The sequence below is a fragment of the Sapajus apella genome, unplaced genomic scaffold, assembly GCF_009761245.1.
Source record: "Sapajus apella isolate SASKATOON/1434 unplaced genomic scaffold, GSC_monkey_1.0 scaffold56, whole genome shotgun sequence".
Classification (NCBI taxonomy): domain Eukaryota; kingdom Metazoa; phylum Chordata; class Mammalia; order Primates; family Cebidae; genus Sapajus; species Sapajus apella.
Window position 1 is genome coordinate 12,324,045 of NW_022436996.1, and position 14,785 is coordinate 12,338,829.

Sequence of the window (14,785 nt, forward strand, 5' to 3'; positions counted from 1 at the left end):
TACGTCTGCTGGTCTGCTGAGGCTCTGGCCACCCCTCCTTCTAGAGGTTCAGGCCCAGGGAGATGCAAGTACTGTCCCTGAACCTCTGGCCAGAGTTGTCAGAGTTTCTGCAGGAAAACTCTGCAGAAGAGTGAAGAAGACTGAAGAGTCACTCTGGTTGCAGTCTGTCACACCATGGGGGAGCCTCCCTGGCTCCAGCAGGGGAAAAGCGCAGCCTGGAGCTGTAGCTATGGATGCGACCCTTCCCCCACCCAGGGAGCTTGGAGGGTTAGGCAGTTGTGAGTCCCAGTGCTGGCTGCTGCCCCTCGCACAAGGAGCTCAAAGGGCTTAGACAGCAGGCCGCTGCAGCTATGGTGCTGGTTGCCCCTCCCCCCTAATTTATTTAAAATCCCTAGGCTTAAACAGATTGCAGCTGAGAGGCTGTTGGGAATCTGTGTGGCTCTTGGTTTGGGAAACCAGGCCTCAGTAGTGTGGGTTCACCAGTGGGATCTTCTGATCCATGGGTTGTACAGTTCTGTGGAAATAGCATGGTTTCCCCAGCTGGGTGGCATGCTCACTCACTGCCTCCCTTGGGCAGGGAAGAGGAATCCTTTGCCCTGTGTGGCTCTCAGGTGGGCAGCTGCACTACACTGTTCTTCCTTCCTCTCTGTTGATCACACCCACCACCTCCTAGTAGGTTCTGAGAGAATCTGGATACCTTGCTGGTAAAGGATTCAAATGATTATTATGGTTCTTTTCAATGGGAGCCTCCGAAGGTAGTTCTTTCTGATCAATCATCTTGGCCTTGACCCCTAATTTACTTAAGTCATAATGACAGTGTTACTAAAAACAAATAGTTTCTCTTCAAAGAGTTTCAGTTCCTAGTTCTTTGTTTTATTCTAAAAAGTAATCTTATTCATTCACCTATCAGCCTTCCCTAGCTTTGTTGTGCCCAAACACACCCAAGCCATTTCCCATCACATGTACCTGTCCTTCCCATCAAACGCCCCTCTTGCCCACTTGATGATGTCAACAGTAGTCAATCAAAATTAGCCTAGATTATATAGTCTGACCCAGCCCACAGGGGAGGACACACAAACAAAATCTGTATTAAGGATAAAAACTACTGCTCTCCTTTGTTCTGCATGATCTCCCTTGCCTCTGCCTTGCATGCAAGAAGCACCCTTCTATAGAAATAAATTGCTTTACTGAGAAAACTTTTGCCTGAGTGCTTGTTTCACTTTGCAGCATCAAATATCTTTACAGTACTTCTAACAACAGTGAAATTTTTGGCACAAAATTTATTTTTAAATTTCAATTTTTATATTGGATTCAGGATGTACATTTGCAAATTTGTTACATATATATTTGTTGTTAAATTTGTATGTTGCATGATGCTGAGGTTTGGGGTACAAGTGATCCTGCCACTCAAGTAACATGTACCCAACAAGTAATTTTTCAGTTTTTGTTCCCCTCACTCTACCTCTTCCTGTCTCCACTGTGTATTGTTCCATCTTTGTCCATGTGTACTGAATGTTTAGCTCCTACTTGTAAGTGAGAACATGTGATATTTGGTTTTCTTTTCCCGAGTTAATTCTCTTGGGGTAATGGCCTCCAGCTGTGTTCATGTTGCACCAAAGGACATGATTTTGTTCTTCATATCACTGTATAATATTCCATGGTGTATATGTGCCACATTTTCTTTATTCAGCTCACCATTGATGGGCACCTAGGCTGATTCCATGTCTTTGCTGCTGGGAATGGTGCTCTAATGAAAATATGTAGGCAAGTTTCTTTCGGTGGGATGATTTATTTTCTTCTGGGTTTATAACCATTAAATGAATTACTGGGTTGAATGGTAGTTCTGTTTTAGTTCTTTGAGAACTCTCCAATCAGCTTTCCATGGAGGCTGAGCTAATTCACATTCCTACCAACAGTGCATAAGTGTTCTCTTTTCTCAGCAGCCTTTTGAGCATGCGTTCTCTCTTACTTTTTAATAGTGGCCCTTGTGACCCCTGTGAGATGGTATTTCACTGAAACACAAAGACTTCTATTGTGCCAACAATGTTTGTGATGTACAAAAAGAGTTATTGGAAAATGTTTCAATTAATCAAATTTTAAGTGCTATAACATCGAAGTCAACACTAATGGCTAAATGAGGTATATCTCCAATATCCATGTTAGAATATTAACTCATAACAAAAGGTGATAATTTTTTAAGAGATGACTCTATACAAGACACTGTGCAAAAGCCCTTTCCATTCATAATCTATATGAGCTTGATCTTGCTGTGAGAGTTGCATCTGCAGGATGTTCAGACATAGAACAACTGCAAATTTAGGAGATAAGATCGAATATCAGAGGATCTCTCTTTTTTTTTTATCTCTCCAAATCAGCACTCCAGATACTAGTAAGAACCTCCAGGAATATCAGTTAGCTTCTCGTGTTTTACAGACTTTCAAGAACTCGGTATCTGATTAAAAAAAAAAAAAAAAAGCATGGCACAGCACTATCTTTGAAAATGAAGGCCATCCGTTAATCAGAAATTGTATACACACTGAATTAAATGTATGGACCAAGGTACAGCCTGCATGAAATCAATTAATACTCAGCACTTCTTGCCTGTTGGCTAAATCAAGTGTACTATGAATTTAATACTTTCTCTAAAATGGCTGAACACTGACCAAGGAGGAGAAATAAATTAGGTAACATTTTTGTAATACTATGTGACACACTTGGTATAATCATTTAGCTCTAATCTGCTTCATCCTCAAAGCATGAAATTGGATATTATAATTATCACCTTTAAAGAGATGAGGAAACTGAACACAGAGAGATTTAATTACTTGCCCAAGGTTACATGCCTAGTAAGTAATGGGACTGGGTAAATTCAAATCCAAGCAGTCAAGCAGCAGAGTCCATGATTTTACCACTGTGTTATATTACTTCTCAAATTTATTGGCCTCCAGATAGAACACTTTGAGTTCCATAAGTAAATGTGCTTCAATGTGTCCTTTCTTGAGACTGGAGCCCTGCCAGCGGTTGGAAATTCCTGAGGAAGTATGCTGAAGTCTTCTGGAAGAGAAATTACCTACTGGGACAGGTGACACACTCACCTGTGTCCTTTTAGATGGACAGCGGTCTGTTAGTGATCAGTATCTGCTGCCTCACAGGTACAGGTCACATTGTGCTCACCTATTTTCTACAGTTCTTTGTAGCTCCCACCACAACTAGCCATGTGTGTTTGGGACCTCCGATCTGCTGGTTTATACTCTTATACTTCCTGAATTTTGCAAGCCTATGATTGGAAAAGGCCTATACGTAGGAATGGATACAGGGTGTATTTTGACTAGAACAGAGCTTCCACTTAGGCTAGAAATTAATGACAACCAAAACCTCTGATATGATTTGGCTGCGTCCTCACCCAAATCTCATCTTCAGTTACAATTCCCATCATCCCCACATGTCATGGGAGAGACCTGGTGGGAGGTAATTGAATCAATTGAGTGTTTTCCCCTATGTTGTTCTTATGATAGCAAATCAGTTCTCATGATATCTGATGGTTTTATAAGCGTCTGGCATTTCCCCTGCTGGCATTCATTCTCTGTCCTTCTGCTCTGTGAAGATGTGCCTTCTGCCATGATTGTAAGTTTCCTGAGGCCTCCCCAGTCATATGGAACTGTAAGTAAACAAAACATCTTTTCTTTATAAGTTACCCAGTCTTTGGTATTTCTTCACAGCAGCATGAGAATGAACAAACACATCTGTCATCTACTATTTTATAATCTGTGTGAGAAGTTACACACTTTATAAACTGAATGAAAGGAAGAATTTTTTACATAAAAGCTCTGTCTCTGCACATTTCAAACCTTGTTTCTGTTTCACTGATTACATATTTAGTGCCTGGGTACCATAGAGCATGTTTATTTTTAAATCTAAATCTGTGCCTATGCTTCTGGGAGAACCATACAATGGCTTTTCTTTGTAGCCAATTTCCAGTAGTCAAAAATTAATTGGACATGGACCTGATGGTACCAAATATTATATACTTTAGTGTTTCACTACAGCAAAACTAAACTGCATCTATCCCCAGCTCAATCTCCTTTCAGTAATGTCCTCAAAATGATCATAACTACTTCAACATCATCAGACACAAGAAAGAGTATGATGGAGAAGCAGCTGGAGTAGAATAAGAGAGTTGTTTTTATTTTTAAATTCTATTAAAATACCTCCACATCTGAAGAACACATCTCAATCAGTCTGGGCTGCCATAATAAAATACTGTATATTGGTTGGTTTAAACAAAAGTCTCAGCAAACTGATACAAGAACAGAAAACCAAGCACTGCATGTTCTCGCTCATAAGTGGGTGCTGAACAATGGGAACACATGGACACAGGGAGGGGAACATCACACACTGGAGCCTGGGGGGTGGGAGGCTAGGGGAGGAATGGCAGGAGGTGGGGGGATTGGGGAGGGATAGCATTAGGAGAAATACCTAATGTAGATGAGGGGGCAAAGGATGCAGCAAACTCTCACCATGGCACAGGTATACCTGTGTAACAAACCTGCATGAACTGCACATATACTCCAGAACTTAAAGTATAATAAATAAATTTTAAAAAACAATTTTTTTGTCACAGTTCCATAGGCTAGAAATCCAAGATTGAGATCAGTGCGCCAGCTTGCTCAGTTTCTGTTAAGCACTCTCTTCCTGGCTTGCAGACAACTGCCTTCTTGCTTTATTTTCATTTGGTGGTAGTGGTGGGGGGTCAGGGACAGATTCCCTGTCTCTTTTTTTTTTTTTCCTTGGGCATTAATCCTATCCACAGGACCCCACCCTTATGACCATGTTTAACCTTAATTAACTGCTTATAGTCCCTATTTCCAAATACAATTGCATTGTGAGTTAGGGCTTTAAAATGAAATTTCAGGTGGCACAGTTCAGGACATAGCAATGTGACAAGTGTGAATATATTGCTACAGACTTTCCCGAGGCCTAGGAAGGAGCCCATTCAAGTGAGGGTCCTAAAACTCACGTGTTATTAGCTCTAATTCAACTCTGCCTAAGGTCTTAGAAAAAACCTTTGGAAGGAAGATACGTAGGGTGAAAAGAAAAGATTGGGGCATCTGTTCAAATGAAAGATATCTTGAACACTTCTAGATAGCTGCTACCAAAAGGAATTGAGACTATAACATGTAGCTGATTGAGCATTAGCAATTTTCCACTGTTGTCCATTTTTGTAATGTTTCCGAATCCTTCCTCTTTAGCTGAAAAAAAAAAGAGACAGGATTGTTTTATTTTGGTACAAACTACAAAGAGAAGGCAGATGGAGTGAATGTATCATCTTCACCAGAAAGTCTTAGTAGATACAGGGAATAGAAACCTGTGCAGTAATATCAGCTTGCCAGGTTTGAAAGTACAGTTAAAAAAAACTAAGTTCCTGGGACTGAAGTAAATAAACGGGAAATATAAAGCCACTGGAACCTCAGGCTTATTGAACATAGGCTTTAATGGGCTACACCTCAGCAAAGCAGTCACTCATAGACTTAATTTCTCTTCAGTAAATCAAAGAGGGATGCTATTGGTCTTAATGGACTGTAATAGGCTTTGCTGCCACCTTCCTGTAGCACTACGACCTCTCACTTTTTGTGTGACTTGGGCAACTTTCTGTGGAATGTATATTTCTCAGCTCCGCTGATGTCAGATTTGTTTAAATACATGTTTTGACCAATGTGAGCAGAAGGGACAATGAATCAGTTCCCAGTAAAGCTTGAGGATTTATCCTTTAGATCCCTTCTTTTGTTTTTTCTTTTTTTATCTTCCGCAAGATAAGCAATTTCCAGATTGGGGCTGCTTCTTTGACCTGAGTCCTAGAATGACAGAGACATGAAGCACAGCTGCTATAGTCAATCCTCAGCTCCCATATATTGGGAAAAAGAGAAAATCAGCAGTTGCAAGCCAACAAAAGGCTGGCCTTTATTGTTATATTTGAAGTGAGGCCACGGTGAAGAAGAGAGGATGACAAACCTCAGCAACGTTTCAAGTACCGAACTACTGACGATAGGATTATGCCTTTGAGAATATATTTTCAGAAAGTAAAATACATGTGAAGGCTGGAGAATGCGCTGGAGAAAGAAGAATGTCTACACTGGTCAGTTTTCTTTCAGTTAGAATGAACCTTTGAACTTTTTAAAGGATATGAAGTAACTCACCAAAGAGGAAAGTGAGGATGACATCCCAGCAGGCAGATGATGATAGAAAAGGAAGAAAAGAGCAAAACAGGATGAGGTCTGGAAAGCATGCAGAAGCGTTCCACTTACGTCATGTGTAGTATTGAGTATTTCTAAACCTCAATAATCTAAAGTAAATTAAAAAGGGTTTAGATTTCAGTAAGAATCACTGTGGAGTCATTTAAAAGCTTTAAGTAGAAGCAATAAAGTTAGGATTTGTAATTGAAAATGGTTGATGTTGTAGGCAATACTGGTGTTCAAGATATTTGTTTAGTGGGTGAAAAAATAGTTAGAACCTGTTGTTTGTCAGTTTCTCACCAGCGTTTTGTTTCACAAAAGGATTTTAGGCTGATCTCAAAAAATCTGAAGGGCCTGAAATTTTACCCCCTTAATGCTAATAAGCCATTCTCTTATTGTTCCATAAGCACAGGCAGAGGACATGAGAGTACTGGGTCTGAAAGAAGACACGTTGCTTCTCACAGTAACAGCTCTGTCCATAGCTTCAATTTTTTGTTTATTTCTCATTCTCATCTTCTCACTTGGGAAAAAGTGATTCACAAGGCCTAAATGGATGCCTGTAGACACAGGGAGTTGAGGTACAGAAGGGGAACACTAAGCTGGGGCATATATACTCAGCAGAAGCAAGCTTGGTCTTTAGGTTACTTCTTCCCTCAAGGATTCTCATTGCAAATGTGACACTGGTAAATGGCCCAAGGAAAGAGCTCTCGGGGACTTGTATTCCTGATATACCAAACAAGAACACAAAAGAATGCTCAGGTAGCCTAGAGGATTTTCTCTCCTAACACGTAATTGCATCATTAGACAGAGCAAAAATGAGTTTCAGTTTTATTTGTTATTAAAAGTCTATAAATAAAGTATATTTAAATATTTTCACCCTTTAAAAGGGAACAATACAAGAACTTATGAGTATGTTTCAAATGAGTGTACTAACAGTTCCAATGGTCGCCATTACTGAGCAGATTAGTTATTACTCAGTGGAATGTCATTAGCTCTCATGGTGGCTTTTATTTTTATAAACTTTAATTATTTTTTCTAGTCTATTATTACACACATATGTTAACATATAACAAGTTAGTTAAAGGTATAACTGAATTAACTTTAAGATGCTGCTCATCATGACTACAAGTTGCACTTTGCTGATCAGAGATTTTAGATAGCATGTTAGAATGTCCTTGGTGATAAAAATAAAAGTTTAAAAATAAGAAAAATAGTGTGAATAACATTTGGTACTTTTTTATTAATTTGTAATAAATACAATTTATTGTTTAAATGTATTATTTTTATAGATACAGTTTCAAATATTATCTTGAACACTTTTCTGAGCCTGCTGATTAAAAATAAAATGTAAGAGGAAAATAAATCAATTTAGTTTTAATAAAAATTTAATAATAATTGGATAAAGAGTCAAGAGTTACTGGTGTGCTGCATTCAGGACACCCATCTCATATGCAAAGACACACATGGGCTCAAAATAAACGGATGGAGGAATATTTACCAAGAAAATGGAAAGAAAAAAAAAAACAAACAGAAGCTGCAATCCTAGTTTCTGAGAAAACAGACTTTAAACCAATGAATATCAAAAGAGACAAAGAAGGGCATTACATAATGGTAAAGGGATCAATGCAACAATAAGAGCTAACTATTCTCAATATATAATACAAGAGCACCCAGATTCATAAAGCAAGTTCTTAGAGACCTACAAAGAGACTTAGACTTTCACACAATAATAATGGGAGATGGTAGCACCCCACTGTCAATATTAGACAGATTAATGAGACAGAAAATTAACAACCAGGATATCCAGCACTTGAACTCAGATCTAGACCAAGCGGACCTAATAGACATCTACAGAACTCTGCAACCCAAATCAACAGAATATACATTCTTCTCAGCACCACATCGCACTTATTCTAAAATTGACCACATAATTGGAAGTAAAACAATCCTTAGCAAATGCAAAAGAACAGAAATCATAACAGCCTCTTAGACCACAGTGCAATCAAATTAGAAATCATGATTAAGAAACTCATTCCAAACCACACAACTACTTGGAAACTGGACAACCTGATCCTGAATGACTACTGGAGAAATAATGAAATGAAGGCAGAAATAAAGATGTTCTTTGAAACCAATGGGAATGAAGATACAACATATAACAATCTCTGGGACACATTTAAAGCAGTGTGTAGAGGGAAATTCACAGCATTAAATGCCCGCAAGAGAAAGGAAGAAAAATCTAAAATCGACACCCTAACATCATGATTGCAAGAACTACAGGAGCAAGAAAAAACAAACTCAAAAGCTAGCAGAAGATAAGAAATAAGTAAGATTGAAGCAGAACTGAAGAAGATAGAGACACAAAAAAACCCTTCAATAAATCAATGAATCTCGGAGCTGGTTTTTGGAAAAGATCAACAAAATAGACCACTAGCCAGACTAATAAAGAAGAAAAGAGAGAAAAATCAAAGAGATGCAATAAAAATGATAAAGGGGATATCACCACAAATCCCACAGAAACACAAACTACCATTACAGGATACTATGTATACCTCTATGCAAATAACCAGAAAATCAAGAATAAATGGATAAATTCCTGGACACTTATACCCTCCCAAAGACTAAACCAAAAAGAACTCGAATCCCTGAATAGACCAATAACAAGGTCTGAAACTGAGGCAGCAATTAATAGCCTACTAGCCAAAAAGTCCAGCACCAGACATGTTCATAGTTGAATTCTACCAGAGGTACAAAGAAGAGCTGGTACCATTCCTTCTGAAACTATTTCAAACAACAGAAAAAGAGGGAATCCTCCCTAACTCATTTTATGATGTAAATATCATCCTGATACCAAAGCCTGGCAAATACACTATGAAAAAGGAAAATTGCAGGCCAATATCCCTGATGAGCATCAATGTGAAAATCCTCAATAAAATGCTGGTAAACCAAATCCAACAGCACATCAAAAGGCTTATCCATCACGAGCAAGTCAGCTTCATCCCTGGGATGCAAGGCTGGTTCAACATATGCAAATAAATAAATGTAATCCATCATATAAACAGAACCAAAGACAAAAACCACATGATTATCTCAATAATGCAGAGAAGGCCTTCGAAAAAAATCAACAGCCCTTTAAGCTAAAGACTCTCAATAAAATAGGTATTAAGGGAATGTATCTCAAAATAATAAGAGCTATTTATGACAAACTCACAGCCAATATCATATTGAATGGACAAAAACTGAAAGCATTCCCTTTGAAAACCGGCACAAGACAAGGATGCCTTTTCTCTCCACTCCTCTTCAAAATAGTATGGGAAGTTCTGGCCAGGGCAATCAGAGAAGAAAAAGAAATAAAGGGTATTCAATTAGGAAAAGAGGAAGTCAAATTGTTTCTATTTGCAGATAATAAGATTATATATTTAGAAGACCCCATTGTCTCAGCCCAAAATGTCCTTAAACTGATAAGCAACTTCAGCAAAGTCCCAGGATATAAAATCAATATGCAAAAATCACAAGCATTCCTATGCACCAATAAAGACAAACAGAGATCCAAATTATGAGTGAACTCCCATTCACAACTGCTACAAAGAGAATAAAATATCTAGGAATATAACTAACAAGGGATGTGAATGACCTCTTCAAGGGGAAGTATAAACCACTGCTCAAGGAAATAAGAGAGTACTGAAACAAATGGAAATATTCCATGCTCATGGTTAGGAAGAATCAATATCATGAAAATGGCCATACTGCCCAAAGTAATTTATAGATTAAACACTATCTCCATCAAGCTATCATTGACTTTCTTCACAAAATTGGAAAAAAAAGAAAAAAACACTTTAAATTTCACATGGAATCAAAAAAGAACCCACATGGCCAAGACAATTCTAAGCAAACAACAACAACAACAACAACAACAAAAAAAAAAATAAAAATAAAAAAGAAAGAAAAAAAAGAAAAAGTTAAAAAAAAAAAATAGTCTGGAGGCATCATGTTACCTGACTTCAAACTATACTACAAGGCTACAGTAATCAAAACAACATGGTACTGATACCAAAACAGAGATATAGACCAATGGAAAAGAACAGAGGCCTCAGAAATAACACCACACATCTACAGCCATCTGATCTTTGACAAACCCGACAAAAACAAGCAATCAGCAATGGTTTCCCTCTTTAATAAATGGTGTTGGGAACACTGGCTAGCCATATGCAGAAAGCTGAAATGAGATCCTCTCCTTACACCTTATACAAAAATTAACTCAAGATGGATTAAATTTGAATGTACGACCTAAAACCATAAAAATTCTCGAAGTAAACCTATGCAATATCATTCAGGACATAGGCACAGGCAAGGACTTCCTGACGAAAACACCAAAAGCAATAGCAACAAAAGCCAAAATAGACAAATGGGATCTAGTTAAACTAAACAGATTCAGCACAGCAAAAGAAACTATCATTAGAGTGAATCAGCAACCAACAGAATGGGAAAAAATTTTGTAATCTACCTATCTTACCAAGGGCTAATACCCAGAATCTACAAAGAACTAAAGCAGATTTACAAGAAAAAAACAAACAACCCAATCAAAAAGTGGGTGAAGGATATGAATAGGCATTTCTCAAAAGGAGATATTTATGCAGCCAACAAACATAAAAAAACTCATCATGATTGGTCATTAGAGAAATGCAAATCAAAACCACAATGAGATACCATCTCACGCCAGTTAGAATGACAATCATTAAAAAATCAGGAGGCAACAGAAGCTGGAGAGGATGTGGAGAAATAGGAACACTTTTACATTGTTGGTGGGAGTGTAAATTAGTTCATCCATTGTGGAAGACAGTGTGGTGACTCCTCAAGGATCTAGAACCAGAAATACTGTTTGACCCAGCAATCCCATTGCTGGGTATATACCCAAAGGATTATAAATCATTGTATTATAAAGACATATGCACACATATGTTTATGCGGCACTGTTCAAAATAGCAAAGACTTCAAACCAACCCAAATGCCCATCAATGATAGACTGGATAAAGAAATTATGGCAAATATATACCATGGAATACTATGCAGCCATTTAAAAAAGAATGAGTTCATGTCCTTTGCAGGGAAATGGATGAAGGTGAAAACCATCATTATCAGCAAACTAACAAAAGAACAGTAAACAAAACTCCACATGTTCTCACTCCTAAGTGGGTGTTGAACAATGAGAACACTTGGACACAGGGAGGAGAACATCACTCACTGGGGCATTTTGGGGGTTGGGGGATTAGGAAATGGAAAGCATTAGGAGAAATACCTAATGTAGAAGACGGGGTGATAGATGCAGCAAACCACCATGGCACATATTGAACTAGGTAACAAAATTGCATGTTCTTCACGTGTACCTCATTACTTAAAGTATATAAAAAAATGCAAGATTCCGAATTTAGGTAAAAGAGGCCAATTTTTGGAGTGGTATGGTGGCCCAGCTACATTGCTTTACCTATGCTTATTTTGAAAATCAGACTCCAAAATAACATACATTTAAATATGTCATTTTAAGACTTTATAATTGTCACTAAAATATTTTTATTATAAAAAAGTTAATTAAGAGTGTGCTACTTATTAAATAGAACAGTATAATTATGTACTAGAACTGTGTTTGGAGCATTTATATTTCTACTTGTCAAATAAATGCATAATTATAAATATTGTCTGAATTTAAAAAGAGATATTTATTCAATTACACACACTATAAATGATGCTAGGCTTACATTGGGGAACAAAATAGATATCTCTTTTGTCCTCATGAAGTACACACTATCATGGAGAACATAGACATTATTCTATAATAATAGAAATGATTTGCTCCTTAAACACTATTATAAATGACATGAATAAGTCTGTGAAGGGCATAACAGGATTTATTTAAACTGTGAGATACAAGACAATATCTACAAGAAGGTAACATTTACCATTTATCCTAGGACTAAGTCAACCTTAACCAGGAAACAGTGAGTAAAAGAACAGCCCCTGGTGATGGGATAGCATCAATGAGGTCACCTGAGGTGAGAGAAACTTAGCAGTTTTACAGATACTGAAAGATATCCAATGTGGCGATGATAATAAGTGAAATTGGCATAAGATGAGGCTGGAGTTGGGTGGGGGGAGGAAGCCAGGTGTAGTGGATTGAATGGTGGGTCTCAAAGATATCAGGTCTTGCTCCCTGGATCCTGTGAATGTGACTAAGTTGAGGGTTATGAGATCAGATCTTAACCCTGGATTAACCCTAAAGAAGATTAAAGCTAAATATCATCACAAGTGTCTTTGTAAGAGAGAGATAGAGGAGCATCAGACACATATAAAAGAATGCAATTTGAAGATGAAACAAGAGACGTTTAATGATGATGGAATTGACAACTGGAAAGATGTAGCCTCAAACCAAGCAGTGTTGGTAGTTACCAGAAACCAGTAGAGAAGGCAAAAAACAAATTATTCTCTAGACCCTCTGGAGAGAAAATGGCTCTGCCAGCACCTTGATTTTGAAATTCTGGCCTCCAGAACTGTTAAGAGAATTGATTTCTGTTGTTTTATACCACATAGTTTGTGGTAATTTTTTACATCATTCACAAGAAACTAATATATGTGATAGATATTTTTAAGGTCTTTAAGTACAAAAGGAAAGAATGGGTGAGTTTTTCTGCAGGGTTGGGTATTGTCTATTTAATGGGTAAAAGAAGTCACTGTAACTTCCTCGTGGATAATGGACTCTGAAAGTCACTATGGGAAGCTGGGAGAGCAATTAGGGGAGGCAATTTCAGTAGTTCCATCTAAATATGAGTAAATGATAAGCCTGGAATTCAAACCCAATAAACTCGAAGCAGTAAAGCAGTTGAGTAATATTAATAAGCAATAGGTCATTTTGCTTAATATATTCTCCTGAGGCTTTATTTAAGGGAGACTTAGATCTCCAATAATTTCTATGTATTTACTTTCTTAGCAGCTACAAGGAAAGAAATAGATAAGTTTCCTAAAATACAGCATCCAATTTTTTTTTTCTTTTTTGAGACAAAGTCTTGCTCTATCGCCCAAGCTGGAGTGCAGTGGCAGGATCTCGGCTCACTGCGACCTCCGCCTCCCAGGTTCAAGCGATTCTCCTGCCTCAGCCTCCCAAGTAGCTGGGATTAGAGGTGCCTGCCACCACGTCCGGCTAATTTTTGTATTTTTAGTTGAGACAGGTTTTACTATGTTGGTCAGGCTGATCTCAAACTTCTGACCTCATGGTCTGCCCAGCTTGGCCTCTCAAAGTGGTGGGATTACAGGCGTGAGCCACTGCGTCTGGCCAGCATCCACATTTAATATTTGTTTTGGCCATACACTTGAAACTTTTAAATTACAGGCTCTAATATATATTTACTTTCTTCATTTTTATTAATCACATATACAAGTATTAATTAGATATGTTGATTAGGAGGAGATAAACTACTACAATGTGAGTTTCATATAATTCTCGAAATAAAGCAAACTTAGCTAATAAGCTAATCCTCTCACCACATCTCCCAAAGCTGCATATGGAGATCACAGAATTAATTTATATGGAAAGAAGTCTACCAGTTCAATATGGATATATGACAGAGTTGTGAATAGGTGTTTTCTCTGTATAAGTACAATTTAAACTTTAAAGTGTGGTGCTCACTTCAGCAGCACATATACTAAACTTAGTGTATATATACACATGTATATGTAGACTAACATGTGATATGACCAGTATTAGGGAGCAGCAGGGTACCATATAAAAGAGTGATTCATGTACATGTAATATTATGAGATGATTACCAAATTCTTACTGTCAGATACTCTTCTAAGCACTTAATGTGAATTAACTAATTTGATCCTCTCAATAATCTTATGAGGCAGGTATTTTTATTTTCACGTTCTCTTAAAGGTAAAGTCACTGAGTGGGAGACAAATACTTGGCTAGGAGTAGCTAACGAGACAGTGGAAGAACTGAGATTTGAATTTCAGTGGACTCGCTCCAGACCTACGAAACACTGTATTACAATATAATTTTGATTATTTTAATGTTATTTAAATTGACATATTCAAATAATAAAAAGCATGATTTCCATAAGATGTTAGAATCTTTGAAACAACTGTCAGTCCCTTAAAGAAAAGAACAAAGTTCTCTACTAATGATCTCACATCTCTGACTGTATTGTGTTCTTTTCAATAAACAACTGATTGAATGTGTAAACATGTAAACTAAACAATTTTAAGACTGATTGGTAAATTCAAGGCCAACCAAATTGTTACCCAGCTATAAGATTAATTATTAGAAGAAAGTAAAATGTTGAAAATAATCATAGTCATGTTTTAGCGGAATTATTACAGCTCCTCACACCAATTATTTCCGGGAGTTTTAGCCATTTTACAATTCACATTTCCTTGTCGGTATAGAAATATTAGTGCCTGACCTGTCTCATAGTGTTGAGTATCCAAGAACTATTATATGTCAAATATGACTTACATTCCAAAATACACACCTCTAAGTGGGGGTAGAGGACGGGGAGAGACGG